This window comes from Camelus dromedarius, chromosome 2, assembly GCF_036321535.1.
Source record: "Camelus dromedarius isolate mCamDro1 chromosome 2, mCamDro1.pat, whole genome shotgun sequence".
Taxonomy (NCBI): domain Eukaryota; kingdom Metazoa; phylum Chordata; class Mammalia; order Artiodactyla; family Camelidae; genus Camelus; species Camelus dromedarius.
The window spans coordinates 58,960,970-58,988,609 of NC_087437.1; the positions used below are offsets into that span (position 1 = coordinate 58,960,970).

Genomic DNA, 27,640 nt, shown 5'->3' on the forward strand with positions numbered 1-27,640 from the left:
AAGTGAATGGGCTGTGGTTCCAAAGAGAAGTCTAGGAAGACAGCAGCCCTGACCCAGTGGAAAGCGCAGAGGGTTCTCTGTGATGGCCCGAGGGTCAGAGGCTACCAAGGGCCTTTCAAACCCCGCTCTTCTCCAACAGACATGGAAATAACAACAGTGAGAACAACTGTATTCGCTGACAGCTATGACTACTCATTCTACCACTTGTTAGGTGTTGCACTGAATCGCCTTATTTAATCTTCACCACAAACCTATAAGGAGGTGACACTTTCCTCCAACATCGTGCCCAGTGCCTAGGACGGAGACAGTGCTCCGTTAATTTACAAAAAGAAATGCTAGATGAGGAAACCGGGCACCAGGAGATGCAGTAACTTGCCAGCGGAGTTGAGATTCAGCTCTTTACGACTTCATACTGGTTCTCATAAAAAAAAAGATGACAGGTTGTGAGCACCATGAGGCAAAAGCAGGCAAGCTGAAGGAACCAGAGTCTGAAAATCCAGGAGAGGGCCTGGAATCAGTGGTGCATGGCCAGCCCTCCCCCACCTGAAGAGTCAAGTGCAAGTCGCGGGTCCGCCCTCCGAGGAAGGGGGATGGTTTCAGAGTCCAAGGCCAGCAGAGCCCAGCACCTGAGGAGTAATGGAGTTTTATCTGCTTGAGGCTTTTCCAGACATTTCCTTATCAGCATTTCTTCTGGAAGGATCTGGGCAATCAGCTTCATGACAGGACCCAGGCTGAGAGAAACCCTGTTTATTAAAAAGGAGGGAGGAGAAGGGAGGGTATTGCTCAGTGGTAGAGCGCATGCTTAGAATGCACAAGGTCCTGGGTTCAATCCCCTGTACCTCTGTTAAAAATAAATAATACATACATAAATAAACCAAATTACCTCTTCCACCCAAAAAAATAAAATTAAAAAAATTATAATTTTTTAAAGGGTGGAGTGGACTTGGGGTGTCCCAGGATCGGGCCCCCTCTCCCTCAGCTCAGCTGGTAAAGAGAAGCCAGAAGAAGAGACAGAGTGTGAATGTTCAGGAGAAAAGCCACAGCCATCACCAGGGAGAGGTGGAGAGAAGCAGATCCTGGCTGACTGATCCCAGACCCCTGAGCTGCCTCCCCTCCATCTGATAAACGCTTCCTGTGAAAATGTTTACCCAGGAGGAAATGGATCAGGCTTCCCCTCCCCACCATGAGGAGGGGAAGAGGGGCTGCACCAGCCCCATAAATCCCAACAGCTGTCCGTGCTCACCACCCTGCCTCCCCGGGTGCCCTGGAGTGGGTGAGACAAAGGTGCCAGACACAGAAAGAGCTGTAGACAGGAGGCAGGGATGCAGCCGGGGGGATCCATGGCCATTTGTCAGTTTTACCTCCTATTTTTATCTCCATTTCTTTTCCATTAAGTTGTCATCTGTCCTTGTTTGATCCTGGAAGTCCGAGACGAGTCACTGGGAACTGGTCCCTTTTCATTTTTCCCTGCTTAGGAAGTGATGTGAGGGAGGATCAAGAAAACTGTCACAGTGGATCTTAAACCTTGGGGGAAGTGTCCACAGGCCTGGAAAAACCATCTGCTTCCCGATATTCGGAGACTCTCAGCTCCAGTCTCAGGTGTGCTGCCGTCTCCTCTAAAGAGACACCGGACGTGCTGAAAAGAGTATGATGTCAGGAACCAGACCAGAAAGTTCAGTCCTGGCATCCCCACTTATTCACCCTGTGACCTGGGCGCGTCCCGTATCTTCTCGGAGCCTAGATTCCCTCCCCTGCAGAACAGAGACAATGATATTCCCTGCAGAATTTCCTGCGAGGGCCAAACTAGGGAATGTACGTACAAACGCTTAAAAACAGGAAAATAATGCAGTCATGGAGTTTTTTCCTAAGCCAAGGAACTTGGCCGCGCTCTCCATCTATAAAATGGGTACAGTAATCTCTGCACCTCACTTTCCTGAATGTCAGGAGGAGAGGGGAGATAACAATCACAAAGGTGTCCAAGATCTTGGGTCAATTTTCCATTTCACCAATATCCAACAATCAGAGAATGAAAAACATTCCCAAAACTTGTTTCAGTTCTCAACAATGACTATCTCAGTCAGCAACAGCATCCCGAGGCAAAGCACCAAAGGCTAAATTATTTTTTAAATATCACACCCTCAGTCTGTAAAAGTTTGTAATAACATATTTCTAGCTTAGCCCGAATATCTCTTTCACTAAAGCACCTCAATTCCCAGCAACAGTTCTATAACGTGTAACTCACAGAACATGTGTGTCAGAAGCAACAAGGACCTACTATATAGCACATATTCAATATTCACAGGGAACTATATTCAATATCTTGTAATAACCTATAATGGAAAAGAATCTGAAAAAGAATATATATATATGTATGTATAACTGAACCACCTTGCTGTACACCTGAAACACAACACTGTAAATCAGCTATACAGCAATAATAATAATAATACTAATCTCATGTTCTTGTGATGGACTGGATCAGAACTGCTGGGGGATCAGCTGGGAAACGACAGTTTCACATGCACATTAGGTGATTAAACGTCGTGCGTGCAGATGTTTAAGAGCTGCTAATCTGGAGGCCCCACGGTGTGCTGCCCAAGAGTCATTCCAACCTTCTCCAAGTCATTTAGCAGCCAAATCCCTGGACCCCACAAAAGAGGAGACTCAGATACACACAAATCTAGTAAAACCCAAATCATGTGACCCCAACTTCCAAGGCTTCACATCCATAGATGTGATTCTGGAAAAAGCAGATGGGAGAGGCTGGGTCAGGAGCCAAGTCTTAACTTGAGCCGAGACCACAGCAGAGATTAGCCCAAGGAAGGAAGCACAGCCGATGCATGGCACTTAAGTAATAAATAGGGCCACTGTGCCCTGCAAAGAGGGAGGTGGGCTGCAGGTGACAGCAGAGTCTAGGTCACAGGAACAATGTCAGAGGGAGGCAGAGAGAAGAGACAAACCAATCATTACAGATTCTTGGGACTGAGAGTTCTAATGACTTGCCTATTTCATTTTAATCAATATGTAGTTTCCGGGCATCTTGGATCTTGGAGACCCTGCAAGGGATTGATACATTCTCAGATACCAGGTGAGTGTGATTCATCTACCAGCTGACAGGATCCTATGACTTTCTGTGTGAAATTAGAGTTGTGTGTAGAGATGTTAGATTTCCCCACAGGGCTGACCTCCCATTTGCTCATCAAGATGACCTGAACTTACTGTTTTCCATTGTGATTGTTCTCTGTGGCTCAATATGACTATTAAGGAATGTGGCAAGTGTCTGAAAATGAGTAACTTTTCAGCTCCATATGTCATTGCTGATGGCAGCCATAGGCCCAGTGACTAAAACAGGATGAGGCCCTCTTCTCCATTTCTCCGGTGAGCAAGTGGAGGCTCAGAGAGGTTAGAATAATGTCCTATGTCACACAGTATCAAGTTCATAGATAGGACTCTGCGTCTTCTATTTCAAATTTCTTTCCACTACAGCTTTCTCATTAAGCCTCAGAAACTTGACCTTTGAGGTACATCTAGAAAGCTTTCTTCTTAGCACCTTGAAAATCTGTAGAGCTCTTCCTTCTTGTTTTCTGGTTAAAACGAATTCCTCATTTAGTACTTTGGCATGTGAGTCAGGGTGACCAGTCATCTTGACTTCCCCAGGATGGTCCTAGTTTTAGCACTAAAACTCCCATGTCCCATGTAATCCCTCAGTCCTGGACACACCGTGACAGTTGGTCACCTTACCTTGAGCTCAGACCATCTCATCATCCCCTCAGGGAGGCTCCAGCTACATGGGAACCCATGACTCCTGACTCCCCACTGAGGCTCTGACTCCCTTACCTACATCCTCTGCTCCCCAAGAATCAGATCCTTCAGAGCAAATATGATCCTGGGAAATCACTCTCCATCCAGGTAAGCACTTTGGTGAACTTCTGATCACAACGGACATATGAGCAATACAAGAGAAAGTACACAGAAAGCAATATTAGACTTATCAGTACCAGTTGCCAAGTGACCATGGGTAAGAATTTGCTTTATTGAACCTCGGAGCTGGAAGGGAAAAATGATTTAGTACACAAACACAATGTTGGTCCCCAAGTAGTCTAGGACAAAGTGGTACATGTGTTCATTATTACGGCCACTGGAACAGGCAAGCTGGTTAAATCCTGGTTCTGCCACTTAATAGCTGTGTGCCCTTGGGCAGCTTGCCCAGTATCTCTCTGTACCTTAATTTTCTCATCTATAAAATGGAAAGAACAAATTCTCCTCCAGAGAGTTATTATGAAAATTAACATACAAATCATTAGAAAGTGCCTGCAGTAAATGGTTCATTGCTCCCAAAACTGACACACTGCATGGCCAACGCCAATGTCTAAATACAAGTATCGCACAAACCAAGAGGAGGATAACAGGGGATTTGTTTCCCAATAATTGGAGAAAGTAAAGCAGGACTAGAAAACTGTTTTTCCAGAATATATTCTTTCTTCTTTACTTTGAGAGTCATTGTCTCCTCCACATACTACTGCCCCTGAACCTCATGATCGAGGTACCACAAACAAAAGAGGAACAAGCCACTGGATTACGAATTGCCCCTTGTGTTAGTATCACTTTATATATGTCAGGTCACTGTTACAAATCTCACCCCACCAGACCTGTACAAGCCCTTCCCATTATCAGCCAAGGTGGTCTGCCCTGTGATGTGACTAGTATTCACTACTTAGCATCTTAGTATTTCTTACTAAGCTGGGTACTAGGGGAGACGCAACAAAGTGTAAGAAGTGGGCAGAGCTGCCCCTTGATGCACATACTGTTTATCTGAGGGACAAGCTACGGGTGGGTAAGACAGTATGAATGAAGTTCCAAATGACCTGGGCACTCAGTAAGGATAGGAGAAGACAGAAGACACTGTGGGCCAAGGAGATCAGGAAAGGGAAGAAGAGAAACGAGCTGGCGTGGGGGGGGGGGCCTGCTGGACTCCAGCCTTTCACACACATCGCGTTCAGTCTTCTCTAACTGATGCTATCATAGCACTGCCTATGGCCTTCTGACTTCATCGCTTCAGTATGCTCCAGAAAACTTCCAGCTTCCAGGATCTGTGTCTCTGGGCCTGAGGGCTTTTTCGAGAACGCAGCAGTCCAGTTGAGCTTGGACACTGGCTCTCTCTGGGAAATTAGCCCCCGTGGGGGACAGCCTTCAGCCAGCAGACTGAGTGGAGTTGGTGTTGAAATACCCCAGCTCCCTCGCCCCCCGGGGAGAATGATTTTCAGGGCATGTGTTTTACACTTTTCCAACACCGTCTCTGTTGGAATGAAGCTGCAGTCACCCGCAGTGGTGACCGGCTTGATAATGAACCCCTGACTGGTTGCCTTCCTTTCCCCATCCTCTGCCCTCGCCTCTGCCTGCGCTCCTCGCCCCTCCCCACCTACCAAATACAGCATTTACACTCACAGCCTCCTCTCACGGTCAAGCTTCTGGCCAAACCCCAAGTAAGACAGCTTCCTATTTCCTGTAAAATTGGTGAAAACTGTATCCTTTTGACTCATGAGAAAACTAAGACTGAAAGAGACTAAGTAGCTTGTCTAAGGTCACATAGCGAGCATCGGCTGGAGCTCAGGTCTGAACCCACATCCTTCCGACTCCAGGTCCATGCCTGTCCTGTGAGCACACTGTGAGAAGGGCACATATAAGCATGTCACTTGACCATGGGAATACAGCCCATCCCTACTGCCACACTCACCCCACTAGGGAAACTGGGAACCTACCCCAAATCAAGGTCTCTGGGATTTAAGGAGAGGAATGCTGGTAACGGGAGAAAAACAGCCATGTGGAAATCCTGCACTACACGTGTGAAGCCAGGTGCAATCCAAGAAATGGGAAGCTACCCTCTCTGTATGTGAAGATGCTGAGAAAATGTGTCAATGTCATTTACTTGGATGCACAGAAAACAGCTTTTGCAGCCACACACTTCCAATTTGTGGCCGTCTCTGCAGATCTTCTGGATTAAGGCAGAGTGTGGGGCTGTGCTGGCATGGGGAGAGTGGACGTTAACTGACAACCAAACCAGAGTCAGGGTACTTGAAAGCTCTGCAGCAGTTCAGGATGCTGTTCGTGAACCCAGGTGAAGTTCTGGCTTAGTTCAGAGGTAACCTCATCCAAGTTTTCAGCAAAATGGAATTATCGTGGTCAGGAACAGGTGGATGGCATAAATCACATGAAATCAGCCTAAATTTATCAAAAGCCATCAGCAAAGTTTCTTCTATTTACACTTAGCATTCTGGTTATCTATTGCTGCGTGTCAAACCATCCCCAAATTTAGTAGATTAAAACCACCACTGTATTCTATCTGACAGTTTTTGTGGTTCAGGAACCTGGGCAGGGCTTGGCTGAGCAATTCTGTTCCACGTGTAACTACAATTACCTGGAGGAATTCGTTTGGCGGATGGGCTGGTCTGATGGGTCTGAGATGGCTTCGCTTACACGTCAGGTTCACGGATGGGCACGGTCGCAAGGCTGAGTTCAGCAGGGACTGTTGATCAGAAAACAAAAGTCTCCAGGAAACAAGGTGGAAGCTCCCTGGCTTTTTATGACCTAGCTTTGGAGTCACAAAGGGTCACTTCTGCCAGGCCACTTGACAAAGCAGTCACAAGCAAACTCAGATTCAAGGCGAAGGGACTCAGACCCAACCCTTCAGTGGTTGGGAATGGTAAAATACAACATCCAGTTTGGGTCAGAAGCAAAAGAGGGAAGTAAGAGCCTGCAGGCTTTCTCTAAATCCGAGAAGTGTAGCTGGAGCTGCCCTGTTGGGGGATTTGTGACCTAGGGCAGAGACGGAACTGGGAAAGGAGGGATCTGGCACCGCTGAAGTCCCTGCTCTCCCGACAGCGCTCCCCGCCCCGCTTCCGCTCTGCTGCGCTGGCGGACAGCTCCACACGCAGCACGGCAGTCCTGGTGAAAGCGCTGAGTGAAGGCTTTTGCCTGCTCAGGGCACTGCTCCTTGGAAACCGAGAAAAAGGGAGGACGCCAGTGCGGGAGGGTTTGGCTGATTTGAGCAAGGTGTGACTTGAGCGAGGCTCAGGAGCCCGAGGAAGAGTGCCTGGTGTTGCTCACCTCACAGAAGAGCTGCGGGTGATCTCAGGTGACACGGGGCACTGTGGGCGAAGTCGGCATCCCCCAAGGCAAGGTGACCGCGTGGGCTTCAATCCTGATGTTACTGGCCAGTTATGGAGAAGAGCCCAAGTAACAGTCTCTTACACAGCTACGGGCAGGTGCCTGGCACAGGTGTGTTCTTAGAGGAGGCCAACAAGGAAATACATGAACCAGTTTGATGTTTGTGTTCCTGCTTCCTTTTTTTTTTTTTTTTTTTTTTTTTGTCAAGTAACTACATTAGAATTAGAGACCTAGAAGTGGACTGCAGTAGGGTGTTGGTAATGAAAGGAAGGGAAAGAAAGGAACCTGTTGTTGCCAAAAAACAACTTCCTGGCCTTGAACTGTGGTCCGTCCTGGTGTCTGGGAGTGGTGGAATGGTCCAACCCCACAAAGACCCCACCTCGGCCATGATCTGTTTACTCAAAATGAGCTTGAAATGTTTGCTCTGGTCCTAATTATTTCCCTCCATATTTGCACAGATGTAACCAATGGATGGATGGATGGATGGACTTACATGTCCTAGGCACTGTCAGACATATGAATCCATCAGTCCTTAGAAAACTCCGAGGAATAGGTGCACTCATCCTTATTTTACTGTGGAAGAAACTCAGAATGAATCAAATGGACACTCAGATTTGTCTATTTCCTAAGCCCCTTTCTACTTTTGCTCAGGCTCTGAGGTGGCTCTCCAGTCACCACCCACTTCTCCCATGGGCTGGAACACTGAAGCAACGTGGGCTCCTCCCTCACCCCCACGTGTGTCAGCAGACGAGTCCCAGACGTCTTCATCCTCAGTGCTCTTCCACCATTTACTCTCCTCATTCTTTCGTCCTTCATCCTTTCATCCTTTGACACCTGGGCTATTGTGTCAGCTTCCAGGCTCATCCTTCTGTCTCAACCCCCTCCAGTCCATCCTCCTTACCATAACCAGAAAGCTGAAACCCAGATCTAATCATATAAGCCTTTGCCCATGAAATTTCAATCATTCCCCACAACCTACAGAATAAATCACTAACCCTTAAGCCAGTGTTTAAGGCTTTCTGTGATCTCCTCCTGATCAACATTTCCCATCTCATCAACTACTAGCCCACTTTACCATTGTTTTGCAAACCAGAGTCTATAAAACTCTGAGCATTGTTCTGAGAGAAGAGTGGAGTTCTATATAATGTTTTGAAATTTTATAGTATGAGCCAATCGTCTCATACGCTCACGCTGCCCCTTTGGTTTAGAACGCCTTCCCACATCCGCCATGCTCAGCTCCCACCCCTCACCACTCCCCGGCTGTATCGGGCACATCACTAAGGATAGCTCGATGTAGCGCTCCAGATGTAGAGATTCCCGCAGCTGGAATGGACGCTGTAGGTCATCCAGTCTACGGCACTCATTGTACAGTTAGGAAAGTCTAGGCCCAGAGAAGAGAAGTAACAAACTAGGTCTAGAGCCCAGGCCTCCTGATACCTATGTGGGGCTCTTTTCACATTTTGCAAATTACTGATCTCTTTCCTTGAAGTTTTATTATCCATCTTTGCATTAAGTCCCTGGCACAGTGGCATGCAGGGTAAACCCTTAATTTCCCTATAACTGTGGCTGACAGAGCCATCAAACCACAGCAATTCCCTCACATGTCCATATGTCTGAAGCACCATAATGAAAATCCCAAGGAAGCAGGCTGCTGGCAGCATTTCACATTTCTGCAGTGGACAATGGAGGCTGCTTCAGTTGATGCCAGTCAGATCTACCCACTCCTGAGAAGCCTAAAATTACATGCTAACTTATTGACCCTACTATCACGTTCTAAAATCAATTTCAAAATACTTCTGCAAACCAGGACATTATACAGAAGCAATCTAGCAGTTAGTTGAGTGCTCTGAATTTAGTAAATATTCACTAAATGTAGGCTAAATGAATGGACGCCTCATAGACTGGAAGCCAGGACACCTAAGTGCCAGTCTCATTCTTCTGCTCACTAGCCATGAGGTCTTGGGAAAATCACTTCCCCTCTTTAAGCCTCGATCTGTTCATCTGTAAAATGAGGCATTTGGATCAACCCACCATCTCTGAAGTAAATCCCTTGCAGCTCTAAAATGCTACAATTTCATGAAAACACTAAACCCATTTATACTATTGGTATCAAAGGAAAACAAGGATAGAACTAGTGTTTATTAACTGTTCTTACTTTGTTTAATTGCTTATTTTATACATCATTTTATATGCTTTCAGATTGATTATGTATTTTAGGTATTCTAACTAACTTTTGAAGAAAATACTATTATGCTCTGTTTTTGCACTGGGAAAACAAGTTCTTTTTAACTCAAGAAGACATCAATTTATTGTCTTGATAAAATTACAACTGCTTTCAGACACTGGGAAAGAGGCAGTGCAAAACTGTGATCCTCAAGAGAAAGGACCAATGAGGTGAGCCTTAAAATAACCCTGGATTTGTGCTTGGAGGCAATTCCCTTGTGGAAATCACAAGCTCAGCCTGGAAGCTTTGCTAAGCAGAGAAGACAGAGACCAGAGATTAGGGAAACTCAGGTAGATAGCAGTTGCGGATCACAATTCCAGAAAGGAGGGGCGGCACACAGACAAAGAGCACCGTAAGTCTGCTGAGACAGGCTCTTGAGTCTTTCGAGTACTAGTCCATGTATGTATAAAGTGAAACTCCACAAGACCAGGCAAAAGAAATGAGTAGTAAGGGAGTAGTAGGCTGAACAACCCAGAGCTCTCACAAGGTGGGGAAATGGTTGTGCACCAGTCAAAGTGGAGAATCCTTGGTGATCCCCTGGGGCATTCAATGGAGAACCCAGAGGAGTCACATTTGAGTCAAGTGGCTGAACCATTCCTGGAGTGAAGGTTACTCTGGACTCTGTTACAGCAAAGCTCAAAGACAGGACTCAAAGGAACCAAACCATTTCATGAGTAAATTAACTGCCAGTCAAACCAAAGTCAAAACAAAAACAAATTAACTGCCAGTCAGCAAAGTCCAAATACTTAATGATATAGCTTGACAATGTCTACCATCTAATAAAAAATTACTAGACATATAAAGGAGCAGGAACACGGTCACCCAGAACCAAGGGAAAAATCAGTCAGTAAAAACAGACCAATAAATGACAGAGATGATACACATGTATTTAAATAACTCAATTAGACCCAACAAAGAGTCAGTAGAGAGTCCAAATTCAAACCCGTATCTCCTGATACTTTCACATATTGATTGATTACCTATGCTCACCAGTCTCTGCATCTGTGGCAACTGATGCAGTTTTACCACAAAAATCCCAATCAAATTTTCCTATACTTTTGGTCTTCACTTTAGTTAGAACTTCACAGAAGCTTGCAGAGGTAAATGCAGATCTGAAATCAGTGAAGGCCAGTCTCTGATCAGGGACCAGCATAGGCCATCCACATGGACAAAATTTCAACAATACTGCAACAGAACTCCTTGTCTCTCCCCATCCCCTACTAGGGTACCTGCATGGAAATTCCCTATGGCCACTCCTAGTTTATATCCCTGGTCAGAGGAGCTCTGTGCCAGGGGCTGTGGCTTAAGGAAACACAGGAATCAGGGTGTGAACACCAGGAGGCAAGGCTCAGCTTCAGTCCTGAGTTGGCAAAAACTTAAGCAAGAGGTAAAGCGAAACACAGAAAAGTGTCACAGGCTATTGTCACCCTGCAAAAAAGGTATATAGCCCCTCCTCCCAATGCTAGGGGTATAGCCATGTGCGCACTGCCTATAAGTGTTTGTGAGAAAATGGTTTGGGGAGCATGGACACAGGGTCACCTCCCAGGCTGGGGGTGCAGTTTTCCTCCCTGCAATTTACTACACAAGTTGTTACCAAAGCAAATATCAAAGCCCTGCAATTTGCTAATTACAGGCAGGATCCTGGGCTTGTGGGCCCAATTAACCACTTGTTCCTCATTTTCTGTATGTGACCCGCTGGCTGCACCCACAATTACCCACTGGTCTTTTAACTTTCTGAGAGCTGGCTGACTCCCCTCCAATTCACTCCCATTATCACCTCCAGATGGCCTTCGGTATCTTTTTGCTTTCCAGGTTCCCCCCACTCCCCTATTATCTCTCTCTGCATCACAGGCCAATGTCTTGTCTCCCTGGTTGAGGCTCCTATGAGATTTCCTGGTCTTGTTCCTTGCCTAGACTTGGAGCTTGGAAGGCAGGAAGTGGCTTCTGTTGGTCTGGGCTTCTTGCCTAGCTCCCCCAAGGAAGTTCAGGAGGCTGTGGCCACATTCGACCTCTGCCCCTCTCCCCCAAGACACAGAAGGAGTAAAGAAAATTACAGCTTCTCTGGAACGGGCCCACTGCCAGATATCCTGCCCACACTCTTCACCAATGCCCCACTGGCTCTCCACCTTGGTCAGACCAGGGCTGGATCCAGGGAGACTCACCACCAGCCCTGGGGTTAGAGGTCCCAGTAACTGCTAGCAGTAGCTCTCCAGGGAAATACAAGTTGGAGAAAGAGAAAATCTCTCATGACCCTCTGATTCATTAAGCAGGCTACCTGGCCGGCAAAAAATTTCCAGCAAACTTTTTGATGATTTATTACGTCAATGGTTCCTATTCTATTTTGTGTCATAGACATTTTTTGAAAATCTGATGAAAAGTTCTGGACTTTCCAGCAAGAAATGTTCATATTCAGTTATCTACTTATTTATTTAGTCACTGAACAAATATTCATGGAGCTGGGTACTATTGCAGGGACTAAAGAAACATCAGGGGGCAAAAATAGACAAAAATTCCTACTCTTATGGAGCTTACATTCTAGCCGGAAGAGATAGGCAATAAATAATGAATGTAAATAAGTAAGTAAATATATAATCTGCTATGGAAAAAGAAAAATTCAAGCAGGGTAAGAGAGTGGTTGGTAGGTATGAGGTTCTATTTTTAAATAGCTTATGCCAGGTTATCCTCATTGAAAAGTGAAATGTTAGCAAAGAACAGAAGAATGTAAGAGGCTTCCCCATGTGGGTATCTGGAGAAAAGAGCGTAGCAGCCAGAGAGCACAGCCTGAGGGCACAGCCACGCTGGTGTGCCTGAGGAAGAGTGAGAAGAGCAGTGTGGCTGGACTGGAGAGAGGGAGAGACGCAGTCTCAGTGGGAAACAAGGTCGGAGAGGCAGAGAATGAGCTGGGGGGACACACATCACTTAGGGCCTCATGGTCTGTGAGGACTTTGATTTTTATTCTGAGTTAAATCAGGAGCCTTTAGTAGGATTTGAGCAAAGGGGTAACAAGATCTGACTAATACTCAAATGTCAGAAGCTGTCAAAGGGAGTAGATGGTCCAAGTGCAGATAATGCTGCTCTGACCAGTGGTAGCAGTGGAGACCACGAGAAGATGGAGTTGAGAGGATCTCCTAAATAGCTGTGATGTGTGTGAAAAAGATGTGCATACATAATTTCACATACAATTCAGCAGTCTACCAATCTACTAAATCCCATCCATGGATGCAGGTAAAGGGCCCCTGATGGAATGATCAAGAGAAGTGCTGACCCCAAGAAGGGAAGGGAAAGTGAGTCCTCCGTGGAGATGGAGAGCCTTAGCTGTACCTAAAAAGATTTTTTTTTAATTGAAGTATAGCTGATTCACAACGTCATGTTTTAGGTGTACAGCAAAGTGATCTCATTATAAATATATATGTATGTATCTATATTCTTTTAAAAATTCTTTTCCATTATCATTTATTATAAGATATGAATATAGTTCCCTGTAATAGACAGTAAATCCTTGTTGTTTATCTATTTTATATATGGTAGTATGCATCTATTAATCCCATACTCCCAATTTATCCCTCCTGGCCCCCTTTCCCCTTTGGTAACCGTAAGTTTGTTTTCTATGTCTGTGAGTCTGTTTCTGTTCTGCAAATAAGTTCATTTGTACTATTTTTTAGATTCCACATATAAGTGATATCATATGGTATTCTACTTTCTCTGTCTGACTTCCTTCATTTAGTATGATAATCTCCAGGTCCATCCACGTTGCTGCAAATGGCATTATCTCATTCTTTTTCATGGCTGAGTAGTATTCCACTGTCTATATATACCACATCTTCTTTATCCATTCATCTGTCGCTGGACACTTAGGTTGCTTCCATGTCTAAAAGTTTCATTTAAAAAAATAGTAAATAAGAAGATATTTAAGGCAAATATGGTAAAATACCACCTGGCAATCTGAGTGGTGGATACATGAGTGCCTATTTTAATATTTTCCATATATTTAAAATAATTCATAATTTGCTAAAAGAACTGCTCATCTCAGGGTTTTGCAGAAAGCCTCCCACTTGCTCTGTCAATGCCACAAGGGGAAATCAGCACAGTCAGTTCCGCTCGTCCTTTGGGCTGTGGCACCTGGCTGGTTATACTTCACCTCTCCAATTTCTGTTCCTTCCCTTCCTGCCAGCAGCTCAGAGTCAAAGGGGAGATAAGTTAAGGACTAACCCCCAAACCACGATCTACCTGACAGAGTCCAGAAGAGGAAGAGGGTAATGGCGACCGGGAAGACTGGGGAAGGCCTCCTGTCAGAGGCAGCCTCTCAGCAGGGTCCAGGAGAACAGGCAGCCCAGGACTTGCAGAGAGGAGGGAGTCTTCCCAGCGGAGGAAGCCTGGGGAACCCAGGCTCGGGGAGGGGACCCACACAGGCCCCCATCACCTACTCTGCTCTGGCCCATTTTAAGGAGAGCAGGCAGATTTCTTCCTCCTGGTACTGAACTAGAGCAGAAAGGCCAGAGGGGAGGAGCATTCTGAGCCCTGCGGTTGCCCCCGTGGGGTCAGGCCAAGAGGCCCAGTGGCGGAAAAGCTTGGATGCAGGACAGCAGCAGCAAGCCGAAACCTGCAGATAAGGGTGACTTCAGGCCCCAGGGATCCGGGCTCCTGAGCTGGGTGGAGTCTCCTTATGGACCTCGGGGGAGACCTCCTCGGGGAACAGGAGACCAGAGAGGCTCCCCTGACCGGCTGTGCGTCAGCCACCCCAGGCCATGGCCCTCCAACTGCAAATTCCTCCCAATCTGCAGACCCAGCACAGAGCCTGGGGGAAGGTCCCCTGCTGCCCACATTCTGCAGAAACTTGCCGTGTCACAAGCCCTGATTAGGTGCCAAGAGAATGATTTCCCAGGCCACGGCTTTAACAAGACCATGCTTCCTAATTACTAGTTTTCTTCTAATTAAATAAAAAGAGGGGGAGAGAAACCAGTGATTACTCCACCTCCTAATACCACCTTCCATTTATGTGCGTCTCTCTTCAGAGGCACTCAAAATGCTTTGTATATTATTGTATATTTTTCCCCTCGTAATGTCCTTGAGATTCCTAGGGGTGGTTATTATCATACCATTTTACAGCTGGGAAAAGGGACGCGGCTGACGTTAAGCAAAGTGTCTGAGTACCCTCACTGGCTATGGTCAGTATTTTGAAGCTCTTACAGGAAACCTGCTCATATATGAAAATAAAGTCATCCCCTGGGAGATAAAGCAGGCACATAAACTGCAAACTTTACAATAGTAATTAACACTATTTAATTCTCACAACAATCCTGTAAAACAGAGAGTATTACCCCCATCTTACATCTGAGGACAATGAGATTCAGGGAGGCAGAGTAAGCTCACTAGAGTTGCCTAATAATAATAGTTGAAATGGTAGTAAAAGCAGAGGCTAATATCTATTAAGCGACTTACCATGTGCCAGGCATTTTACATTTATTAACTCGCTTTATTACAACAACCCTCTGAGATGATTAGTATTAGCACCATTTTGCCGACGACAAAACCAAAGCACCGAAAAGTTAAGTGACTTGCCCAAGGTCACACAGCAAGTAAGCGGAAGAGCAGTATAGGAACCCATGAGAGGTATGCATGTTCCACCACACCAGTTTAGACAGTTCCCCATCTAAAGGAATACTGTACCCAGAGGGCTGGCCTGGTAACACCCAGGTATAGTCCCGGTGACCCAGCTACAGCTGCAGGACAGCTCTGGGCCCTAATCACTGTCCTACGAAGGTGGGTGGGGATGTACTTTCTGTACTCCTGCTGTGTTCTCTGTGCACCAGTGGGGGAAAGGCTCGTCCTGCCCGACTGAAGGTATATGTGGCTGTACTTCCGCTGGTATAAAATGGGACTGAGGGGCTGTTACCACAAAGGTGGCAGAATCTGAGAGTAAGAATTAGCCTAGAGAGACATTCGGACCAGTGGGAAGTAAACTTCCTGTAGTGTGTGTATGAGGGAAGTGATGCATCGAGCTCTTCCATACTCCAGAGAAATGAGCCCCCAAATCAACCTAGAACCTTGGCCTTTTCCCTGCCTTCTCCCTGAAAGTCTCCTCTAATGACTCACTGCACGCCTCATACCTGCATACCAGGAAAGGGGGTGTCCTCAGTGGGGAAACAAATTCTGACTCCTCGACAACTTTGTCCATCAGTAAATTAGAATGGCAGGCCCAGGCTTCAGAGTAGGAGGGCTCTGAGTGCCTGGCAAACTTCCTGGGGCAGGGAGGGTGACACCAGGCCCATCCTGACTCTCAGGTAAGGTCCTGGCTGAGCTGCCAGGTGGCATGTCACTCTCACTCCTCTCCTTTTTTCAGACAAACATTTCTAGCCAACTGACTCCCATCACTACCTGTTCTACCCCTTTCCTTTAAGTCAGATTGCCAAGAGCCCTTTCTGAGAATGACAGAATGAGCATGAACAAACCACCAACCTGTGCAAAACAGGCAGCACGCACGCAACTCCCCGTGGGTGTCGTAAACACCACCCCTACAGGCCCCAGCTCTTTCTGATGAAATCAGAACGTTTTGAAAAGTCCTGACTTCCAGACTTCCCAGAGTCCGTCTCTCCACCTTGTTGAGATCCAGCGTGCTGGGAAGGAATTCTAGAACACAGCAACTCCCATCTGGTGAGCACACCGGTTACAAGCACAGGCTCTAGAAAAAGACTGCTTAAATTTAAATCCCACCCCTACCACTTCCCAGCTGTGTGAAGTTGAGGAAGCTGCTCAACCTCTCTGTGCCTGTTTTGTTGCCTGTAAAGCAGGGATAATAAGAATTCCTACTTCCTAGGATTCATTGGATCGTTGCAAAGATTAAATGAGTTACTGCATTAAAGTGCTTAGCACAGAGTAAGCGCTCAATACATGTGAACTACTATCATGGGACCTCAAAACTTCTACCCCCGAAAGAACGCATTTTAGGGGGTCAATTCCAACTTCGCTTTCCCGTACTTCAGGCAGGTCGAGGCAGCTCATAAAGCGGCAACCTCAATCAGTTTGGTGGAGGGAAGGCAGATTTCCTCCGATGAGGGTTTAAATCTTCCCTGCCCTTGTTGACCACATAGTATCTGCAGGAAAGAAAAAAACAAAAAACAAAACAAAACTCCAGGCCGGAGACCCACCCCAGGGAGGATGAGGAAACAGGCTCCTTCCAACCTCCTTGAAAATCCCTTGGCCGGGTTCGCCCCAACCCCCCACCTCGACATCCCCCGCAGGCTCCGCAGCAGATGCTCAGACCCTTCAGAAACGTAACACCCGGGAGGCGAAAGCTTGCAAGTTCCCAGAGCCTCCCAGGCACGCGGCCTCTCTCCCCACCGGCAGCGCCTTAAATACCAGAAGACTTGCCAAAGATGGAACTGTTTTGTTGGGAGCTCGGGTTTCTCCCGCCGCGGGGCTGAGCCGGTGGCGCAGCTGCTCAGAGGTCACGCCCGAGACTCGTCCGCACAAGCCCGGGCGGGGGCTGGGGACGCGGGGGCGCGCAGGCTTCTCCCGGGACCTGCCGGGTGTCTCTTCCCATCTTCATTTCACAGAAACACAACCCGCAGAGGTGGCTTTCCAATGCCAACGAAAATACCCTTTTTTGCAAAACAAAAGGGATGCAAAACAAAACCAAACAAAAAGGCCCTTAAGTGAAAAAGAAATGTTTCTTTTTTTAAAAAAAATGCTAATTATGAGTTTTTGTTGTTGTTAATTGTTTCAGAATTCAGTCTGTATGGGATATGGAGTTCTTTTTCTGGAAATGGCTGAAAGAGATAAACCTAAATTTGCCCTAGGAAACCTGAAGCTGGTCAACCTTGAGAAGTTAGTCTTCATTTTCTATTAAAATATTTGCATTTGTATGCTTAGAGCCCTCTGCATATGATAAAAATAGAAGGCACTGAACAGTTAACCACCTGTGTTTTCCTTGGATTGCGTATTTTCCATTGTAAACAAGAAAATACAGATTGGAAATCCATTCATTCCTTCGTAAGAAGTGGTTCAGTTGGGGTTTATTTGTGTTTTCAGTCAATGGAACCCCAAAACAACCTTTGCAAGATTAAGATATTTCATGCAAAGAAGCTCCAAGACATCTTTTGATCCCTTCTGCAGCTATTTCCAAGATGTTTTAATGCAGTTAATAATCATAATTACTATTTAATTTACTAAGCACATACGAGGGCACGTACTATGTGTTTGACTTGTCTTCTCATTTGTGATATTACTGGGAAGGAGTTATTCTTAATTTCTGTTTTACAGGTGAGGAGACAGCTTCAAAGAAGAGAAGCAGTAGCTAATAAATGAGGTGGCCTTTATGTCCGTGCCACTCAGCTCAGAGAGCTGCAGAACTGTACTCTTTTCACCACCATAAACCACTTCCAGTGTTTAAGTATTTCTAAGTAAATGGATGGTTAGGAACATAAAGGTGTATCTGAGTTTTTAATTGCCAATATAACTTTCAGGGGCAGAGGCATACAGTGAAAGGCACTGGTTTCTAGAGCTAGTGCTGCCTAGATTATTTTGTCATCCAACCTTAATAAGCCCCCTGCCTCAGTTCCCCCTCTCTAAAATTAGACAGTCTCTCTAAAGTGCTATCAAGCACAGACATCTAAAGATTTATCCGAAATTAAAAGTTCAGACTCTCCAGCCTGTTCTTGGACACGGCATCATGTTAATCACTGCATTCCTGATTCCCGGGTTCCTCTTACCCAACTGTGGTTCTCAATACTGGCTGCACATCAGAATCGTCTGGAAGAGCTTTTCAAAATACAGATGCTCAGGCCACACCCCCAGACTCTGATTTAATTGGTCTGACGTGTGGACCACTGGGTATATTTCAAAAGCTCCCCAGATGAATGTGCCGCCAGGACTGAATATTGATCTAACCTAGTGAACTACTCCAATTTCACCCACCCCAGTCATGCTTTTATACATGTAGTTGCTGTAACTGGAATTCCTTTTTATAAAACCCAATAATACTAGTGCTACCAGAGTCAATCTCAAAACAGATGTGAGCTTTTTACTTTATTTGTGTAATTTGCTTGAATAAGTTAAGACGTGTCACCAAAGCTTCAAAATGCTGTAAGAGTGTGTGTGTTGTTGAGATAATACATGATTCTTCAAGAGCTGAGGCAGAAGAGCATTACAGTAACTAGAAGGTTCTAGGTCAACCTGATCCAATAATTGATTGGCCAGGTGAAAGAAATAACACAAAATATTTATTTAACCCAAGGGTAATACCCAATTCTTTGGAAGCAACTTATTTTAGACCTGGTCTAAGAGACTGGCCTGAGCTGGAGGGGGCACAAGTATAGAAGTCTGGATAAGAGGTCATCAGCTTGGAGCCATTTTTATGGCTATTTTATGTACTATTAGTCTCTTAATTCGGCATCTGTTAGAGGGAGGCAAACTTTCCAAAGCTCTCCCTCTAAAAGTGATCCAAAGACAAGTACCCAGGGAAAGTCCAAACATTCTGGTAAATCAAAAAAGATTTACTTTCTTTATGGAAAGATTTACTGATTTCTTGATATACAAAAGAAACCTGGAGAGTTTGTTTCATTAAAAAAAAAAAAAAGGTCTGTTATAGTTTGACTGTTCATTAAGCTTAAGCTCTTCTCGTTATTTTGCATGAACCTACAAAACCCAGCAGTCCACCACCACATCACACACACACACACACACACACACACACACACACACACACACACACACACACACAATGGAAACGTAGTCTTTTCATCCAACCTCTGGTGACATTGTTCAAGTGGATGAAATATGAGTAGGTGGTATTAATTGATACTGCGATCAGGACAGTAATTTCTCCAAACATCTTTGGTAGGAGTGACATTTAAACAGGAACTTCAGGTGATTTTGTGGACCTTTGGCCTTTACCTGTTACTTGTAAACAATCTCAACCCTACAAAAAGGACACAGGATTCTACTCAATGTAAAAATGTGTGAAATCGCCTTACATGTTAAACCGCTCTGTTTCCCCTTGGCAAAAGGCAGAGTAACATTTCTGTACAGGGAATGGCTTTGATCTTGCCTTCCAGCGACAGTGTTTACATCCCAGTAATATTCATCTGGATCAATTAATAGTCACATGAATGAATATACAGCCCAAGATCATGTTCTTAAATAAAGTTACCATTCAAAGAATGAATAGGGTGGGGGGCGCAGTGCTTGTGAAGATCTTATCCCAATAATCTGAAGATGAAAATGCTAGAAAGATGCAGAAATGTTCTTAATATGAATTTCTGTGATAAACTCTGGGTTCACAAAAAAAAAAAATCATTTCAGGACTAAAACAAGGCAGGTACAAACTGATTAAAACTTGCTTAAATGACGAAACTGGGGGAAAATATCTTGTCAACCCAGATACATTGTCCTGCATAGATGAAAGATGGGTCTGGGTTTAAATTTTTCAAAAAAATAAAAATAAAAATCAGCCTAGGTAAGAGAAAGGGACTTTGAAGTAACAAGGAAGTTGTCACTTCTTGTGTGAACTACAGGGATCAGATCAGAAATGCTGACCTTGAGAAAAGAAGCTAATAGTGCAGTTTCCAATGCAGGAAATGATTTTTTAAATCTCTTTCCATGTAATGATATGTAGTCTGAGTTTGGGGACAGAAGTAGCCGAATCAAAATATGTTTCATTTCTGCCTAATCCAATAAATATTTACTGAGCATTTACTATGTAGTAGGCACTGGGCTAAACATAAAGATACCAAGATGAGTAAGAGTCAGTCCCCCTCTTCAAGACACCCGCCCTCAAGAGACACTGCTTATGGTGAAAATGCATGTGAGGTATTAGGATGACCGCAGCTTCAGAGCTGATAACTCTAGTTGCTGGTAACTCGAGGCTTGGGGTTCAAGATTGATTGGGGGTAACTTGGACATCCCACCAGCTTTGATCATTAGGTCAATCCAACAAAAGATCCCTTGGGGCCGACCCTGGGCAAGAACGGGAAGATGCAAAGGAGAGGGTAGAGATGAACGTCTTCCAGAGGTTCCCCAGCCGTTTCCAGATGAGAAGGAAAACTGGATGAGTAAATTCAATGAGAACACATTGCACTGGCAAGTAAACACTGCTGAATAATTGGTTCTCCCCAAGAGGAACTAGATAGACCTTTGAAATGCTTTGCAAAAATGACACTTTAAAACGCACAGCAGGTTAAAACTCCAGAATGACAAAGTAGCTTTACCAAGCACTTAGTCAGTGGCCTTCCTTCAGCGCATTGGGCTGATTATGCAGAAGCAGATATTAACTGGTGAGCTTCTCTCTTTCTGTCACAGACATTCAACCCTTTGTAGAGAGGTTTTAGGAGCCATCAGTTTATAATTTAATGGGCTTCTAAAGGAAAGCAAAGTACTGATACATTTGAATTCAAAATAGAGATGCCAGTAAAAAGTCCAACCACCTGTAGACAAGAGTTGGAGCCAAAAGTTTATCACTGAAGGAAATGCTACATCATTCCAATGGTTCCACAGCTTTCCCAACCATCCCAGCCTGGATGGCTGTGACTGCACCTAAATTCTCAAAGGCCCCTGGGCTGTATCCCTGTGTCCCACATCGGGCAGCACAGTTTGGAGCTGTTCTCTGGTTGGATCATGGTCTTCCCGATCAATCTGCGAGACCAGGACACTAGAGATCACATCTCCTCTCCCCGCTGCCAGGGCTGCTTGCACAATACGGCCGAACACAGCCTGACAGGGGAAGCCTTATTACACTTGGACCAGGAGACCTGGGCTATGCCCAGTGTGACCACTGACTAGCTGCTGACCTTGGAAAATTAACTTTTTTGTCTGGACGTTCGTATCCTCATGTATAAAGTAAAGAGGATGGGTTATACATTCTTTGAGGCCTGTAAGATTATGCGATTCCTAGGGAATACCAAATATCTCTCTCAGGTTCTCTCTCCACACACACACACACAAACACACACGTGGGCGCACACATACCACACCACCTCCCACCTCACTTCTCCTTTCTTAAATGAGTCAAACACACACCATCAAACACACACCTCTCCGGATGAATGCTCTAAGACTGGCATTTGATTCTAACAATATCAACAGGACATTGACCCCAGCTCCCACAGAATACAAAACTGAGTACCACACGTGACCAATTCTTTACCGTTTCCAGGACAGGATCCCACAGAGTTCTATAGTAACCTGTTTTCCCTCTGGGCCCACTTCACAGAAGAGGGTTCGATGCATCACATCACTAGCTAGTAAATCAGCTAGTACGTTGTCTCCCTGCCACAGAAGCCCCTGCCCCCCCTCCCCCCCCCCCCCCCGAGGGGCACCAGGTACAGTTGAGCATCCTTCTTCTCCAAGTGGGCGGAGTGACTGAAGTTCAAAAAGAGAGAAGAGCAACACAGGAAGAGACGGGGAAAGAGGGAGGGCGAGGAGAAGAGGGTACTACATTGCTGATACTGGACAAAAACCCTCCAGCCTTCATCCGCCCTCAGCTCACAGCACCTCACACCTCCTAGGATGTGGAACCTGTGGGTTACTCTTCTGACCCTCTGCCCCTTCCCTGCCCTTCTCTGCTCCCTCTCCTCCCTAGGCTGCCCAAAAAGAATGTCCACTGCACTCTCTCTCCAGCTGTTTGATCCTTTTAAAAGTCTCTCACTTGTCTGTGGCATATGCTTCAAACGAAAAATAGACCTTGGGCATTCAGGATGGGAAGAGTATTAAATGGCAACAGGCAGCCTCGTGCCCAGGGCGTGGGCAGTCCCTGGATAGCTGTGATGACCAGATGACCTGGATTTGCCCGGATGGTCCTAATTTAAAACATTCTAGCCTCTTGTCCTGATAAGTGCCTTCACACTTGTCAAACCATGTGTCCCTATTTGGGGTTTGGAAAATATAGTTACCACATGGATACCTGATATCCAAGTGTCGAACAGGCCCAGGGTCAGCGTCATGTGGGTGGAAAGAGGACAGACATTGGAGCCAGACAGATCTGGGGTCAACCAGCTCTGCCACTTACCGTGTGGCTTGAGGTAGCTTTTATTCTTTCTGAGCCTCAGTTTCTTCATCTAAAGAAGGGTGAGTTTCCCTAGAAGTCAGCCCCATGGATTTTGATTTAGAAAAACCACTGCTCCCAGGCACTTAATATCTCCCAGATGTTTCTGCCTTTCTGTCTGTACTGTCATATTGTTTGGATTTTGGTTAAATCTGGTGTGTTACTATTTAAAGCATTAACCTAAATGCATGGTTCAGAGTGTCATCTTCAACGGCCATGATAACAGCAAGCAAAATATCCCAGCAGATGTAAAACGCCCTTCTTCCTGCCTGCCCACCTAATCCAAATCCTCCCCAGTCCTCAAAAGTCCATTCCAGCCCACTCTCCACTGCCCCCTCACAGGTTCACGGGGGCTGGTCCTGCCCAGCCCGCTCGGGGGGATGGGGGATGGGGGTAGCGGTTCTCATCTAGATCACTGCTGGAGGTTCCAGCTGCCTTTGCCCCTGCGCTCACCCTCCTCTAATCAGTTTGGCACAAGCCCAGCCCACGGACCTTCCTTGAGTCCCTCTCTCCACCTGGTACCCAGGGACCAAGGCGGACAGTGGAAGGTGGGTCTACTGGGGAGCCAGCCAAGTGCCAGCACTGATCATGGCATCCCACTAACCCACTGTTGGTCTTAGTCTCGTCACTTGACCTTTCTTACCCTTGGTGCCCTCATCTGAAAACTAGGATTAGGTTTCCTATAACTGGTGCCTAGAAGAAGCATTTTCAAAGCCTTATTGTTGTCATGTCTTTTAATAAGCGTTTACACCTCCACTCCCAAACCTTCTTCATCTCCTATTTCCAGGATATGTTAAGCACAAACTCAGGCTTAAAAACCCTCCAAATATCCAGCATTCAGAACCTTCCATAATCTGGCCACACCCCAAGTTTCTCAAACTTATTTCCTGCCTGGCACACACTTTTGGTACCAGCCATGCCAGGCTCCTCATGCCTGCTCGCCCCTTCCTCTGCACTTCTGCCCAAGCTGTTCCCTTCACCAGATGTGCCCTCTGCCCACCTAACCAAGGAGGGCTCTCCTTCTGGACTGAGTCACACCCTTTCCCCACTGCTATGACTGGATTGTGCTCCCCGCCTCCAAATTCATATGTTGACACTCTAATTCTCCTAATGTGGACTGTATTTGGAGATAGGGACTTTAAGGAAGTAGTTAAGGTTAAATGAGGTTATAAGTGAAGGGCCCTAATCCAACAGCATAGGTGTCCTTTTAAAAAAAGACACCCAAAAATATTATATGATATCACTTATATCTGGAATCTAAAGAAATGATACAAGGCAGAAAGGGTGTAGTTCAGTGGTAGAGTGCATGCTTAGCATGCACAAGGTCCTGGGTTCAATCCCCAGTACTTCCAATAATAAATAAACCTAATTACCTCCCCCCCAAATTTAAAAAATAATAATAAAAGATATTATTTAAATAAATAAATGATACAAATGAACTTATTTACAAAACAGAAACAGACTTACAGACACAGAAAACAAACTTATGGTTACCAAAGGGGAAGGAGGGGGAGGGATAAATTAGGAGTATGGGATTAACAGATATATATTACTTTATATAAAATAGATAAACAACAAGGCCCTATTGTATAGCACAGGGAGCTATATTCAGTATCTTGTAATAATCTATAATGGAAAAGAATCTGAAGAAGAATCTATATATATATAACTCAATCACTTTGCTGTACACTAGAAAGTAACACAACATTGTAAATCAACTATACTTCAATTAAAAAAAAAAAAGACAGCTGAGAAAAACCTTATGAGAAAAGACTGCCCCACCCCGGCCCCGCCATGTGAGGACACAGTGAGAAGGTGGCCATCTGCAAGCCAGAAAGAGAGCTCTCAACAAAAAACAGCACCTTGACCTGGGACTTTCAGGCTTTTAAAACTGTGAGAAAATCACTGTTTCTTGTTTAAGCTCCCCCTCCCTCTCACCGGTCTATGGCATTTTGCTATGGCTGCCCTGGTAGACAATATCCCCACCATCACCGCTCTCTCCTTCCTCGGAACCCTGTGTCATTGTCGCCTGCCCTCACATGATAGCACTAAATTTGTGACACTCTCTCTTGCTGAGTCAGTAATTTCCCCCGTGCGTGCCCATTCTGCACCTCCACTGAGGAGAGAAGCTCTTTGCAGGTAGGAACATGCAGGTCTCTATTACCCACAGTCCCAGCATGAAGCATTGCACACAGCAGATGCTTAAGAGATGCCTACCTGGTTAAAAGTCATGCCCTGAGGGAGGAGGAAAAGTGGTCCTGAGAAGACAGGAGTCTGTCCAGTGTGGCAGTGAGACACGTTTAGACACACACACTTACCTACACCGAGACATTTGCTTCTCTATGTCCAGTCTCAACTCTGTCACCGCGGCCCCCGAAAGGACACTGGGAAAGGGGAAATACACAAAAATAAACAACAGATGGCCCACACTGAGATAACAAGGAGTTTCCCCAACCACCAGGCTAGCTAACAAAGAGATAGTTGTACCATATTGAAATAGTCCTTGAAAATACTAGTCATTTAGTATCGGCATATTTTATGTGTATGCTGATAAGAATTCACATACTAAATATTTTAGCAATTTCATATAAATATATATGTATATATGTACTTTAAATTGAGCTCCTGTTGTGTGCCATCTACTACACAAGTCACTTCAGACCCAATACCAATTGAACTTGTCTCCATCTTACAGGTGAGAAATCTGAGGCTTCAAGAGGTGCATTGCATAACTTGCCCAGGTCACACAGCCAATAAGTGAAATTGTGAGCCAGTGATAGATGGCATTGGAAAAGCATTCCTACACTAGATCGTGCAGCCAACAAACAGAAGAGACACCATTAAGCAGAACTTCCAAACTACGGTTTGTGGCTAATATAGAAAGGAGGGCAACATAGTCCCCATCCTTAAGCAATCATAGAAGAAAGGAGAAGACATGTAGATCACAAACTGTAGGTGGCTGTAAATGCCAGAAGAAGGGACAGGAGTCAAGTATTTCAGGAGTTCAGGAGAGGGACCAGTTGTCCCCTGACCTTGGGCCCAGACATTGAAGGACAAGCAGGAGCTGGGTACCGACATTGAAAGATGCTGATGTAGCACTGGGATGCAGGGGAGGTTTCACTAACCAGGGCCCAAGGCTTGTAGGCAGTGCACCCCTAGGAAGACATGGTGAGGTGACAGGAGTAGGACCTCTAGCAGCGTAAGGATGACTTTGGGCAAAGCTGCTGGGGTCCCAGCACACACGGTTTACCCCCACCCTCCACATGTGAGTGCTCCACTCCCAACTTCTCTAAGGCAGGGAACTCAATTAGGGCACTTGGCTGCTGAGAAGGGCATGATGCCTAGGAAGGGAGTTTTGGGGGTGTGGCAGAAGGGGCCCCAGTCTTGGATTCTATAAGTAGTTTTGTTGCCACCCAGCAGGGTGAACTTGTCTAAGTTTCCCAGCGTGGCTGGACTTAGACAGCCTTGGCCTGGGGGATTTCTGAGTACCGCGTGGTTCCCATTTACACCAGGCGCTGCGCTGGAGTCGTGGGTGCACGGAGAGAGGAGGCATGATCCCGCAGAGTGGCTCAGAGCCTCTGGCCCTGAAGGAAGCTGTTTCTGATTTGGGGGACCCAGGTACAGCAGGGCCTCCAACTCAGAGTTCTGATCACTGAGCATGACCCCAGGGTGCCTAGTGGGGCACCGAGAAGGTGCTCAATGGACACCCCCAGTGGTGTCTCAAACCACAGCCCTCCTGGCCCTCATTCCCCACGCCCTGCGCTCAGACGACTGCTGGGTCTAACAGGGCCAGCCTAACTAAACCGAGAGAGACTAGATCTTACAGCCAGTATCTGAAAGGCAAGGACAGGGCCCTGCTGGGCTGCCGCTGCGGCTGCAGTGGGCGGGCGGGCGGAGCGGTGGGTGCGGCTGGCGCGCGGAAGTGCCCCCGGGGCCCTCGCGGCAGGCGGCTCCCGTTTCCCGGCTCGGCTGGCCGGCGGGCGCGGGGCAGCTGCTGGGAGGTGAGCGGAGCAGCGTTTTCCCACAGTCTGGGGCGGTGACACATGGCGCTCACACATTCCACAGCCGGCGGCCCGCGCCAGGCCTGGCCGCGAGTCAAGGCAGCGCCGGAGCCGCTGCCGAGCAGGTTCCGACTTTGGCACCCGCCGCGCGCTCTCCCGCCTCCCACGCCGCCCGCTTAACCCTTGCAGGGCTGGACACCACTGCAGAGGCCTTTGGGGTTGGTTTTGTTTTGTTTTGAATTCCGATGCGTGGCTCACCCGGATGCTGAATAAAAGTGGAATGAATAAATGAATGAGTGAACGAAGGAAGGAAAGAAAGGGACCTCCCCACCCCCTGGCATGCAGGCACCACGTGCCTGTGCAGTTAAGCACAATTTCCAAAGGCCTGACTCCCACTGTCTACATACACTCTTGAAAAGCCCCTGAAGGGTGGGCAGAGGGGGATAAGGTCCCTCTACTACCCTCCCCAGTTTACCATGGGGAAAAAAAAAAACAATTTAGAGAGAAGTGACTTGCTAGGGGTGGGACCACTCTTGCCTCTAGATTCAGGTGGGAACTGCCTGTCTTTGGTGGGGGAGGGGTGGGCAGAGGGCTCTCCATCACATCCATCCTCCACCTTTTAGTCTATAGTGAGGGGGCCAGCCGATCTCTAGCCAAGATCCACTCCCACTAAAAGCAGTGAAACACTTGCCTTAAGTCACATAGCTATAAATGTGCTTAACCCCAGGTTTGTCTAACCACCAGCCCAGTGCTTTGTCAACTTGCTCTCAAAGTTCAGATGCAGGCACACCCCCCCCCCATCGCGCGCACACACACGCACACAGAGCTGCCCAACCTTGACCTTCTCTGAGCAGAATCACACTGGTTCCTCAATGGATTCTCACCAAGGATTCTCAATAACTCTGACTTTGGTAGAACTGGTAGAATTTTTCAAATGCACTTTTGCTCTGCAAAATAAACTGCTTCATCCTCGGATTCACAAGCAATATGGTCTCAAACCTTACAACATCATCAAAGGACCAAGAGGTCAACTATGGAGATTTATGAGGTCCTGGGTACATTTGAGTTAATTCACTCAATCAGCTAGCATTCACTGTGAGCCTACTATAAGCTAAACACCGGCTTCTGATGGAGATCAGAAAAGAGACTAGGGCGGAAGAGTAGGAGGAGGAGAAGATACCAAGGAGAATACAATCCAGAAGACCCTCAGACTCC

At 46.3% G+C, this 27,640-nt stretch overlaps 1 long non-coding RNA gene across 1 annotated transcript; it reads right to left on the bottom strand.

Moving 5' to 3' along the window:
* LOC105101258 (uncharacterized) lies at positions 1-24,810 on the bottom strand. The gene is made up of 6 exons (XR_004137271.2): positions 24,743-24,810; positions 7,658-7,737; positions 7,105-7,282; positions 6,416-6,523; positions 1,362-1,636; positions 1-743 (listed from the first exon to the last, which is right to left on the bottom strand). It is a non-coding gene; the product is annotated as an uncharacterized LOC105101258 (long non-coding RNA).
* Positions 24,811-27,640: the final 2,830 nt, after the last annotated feature.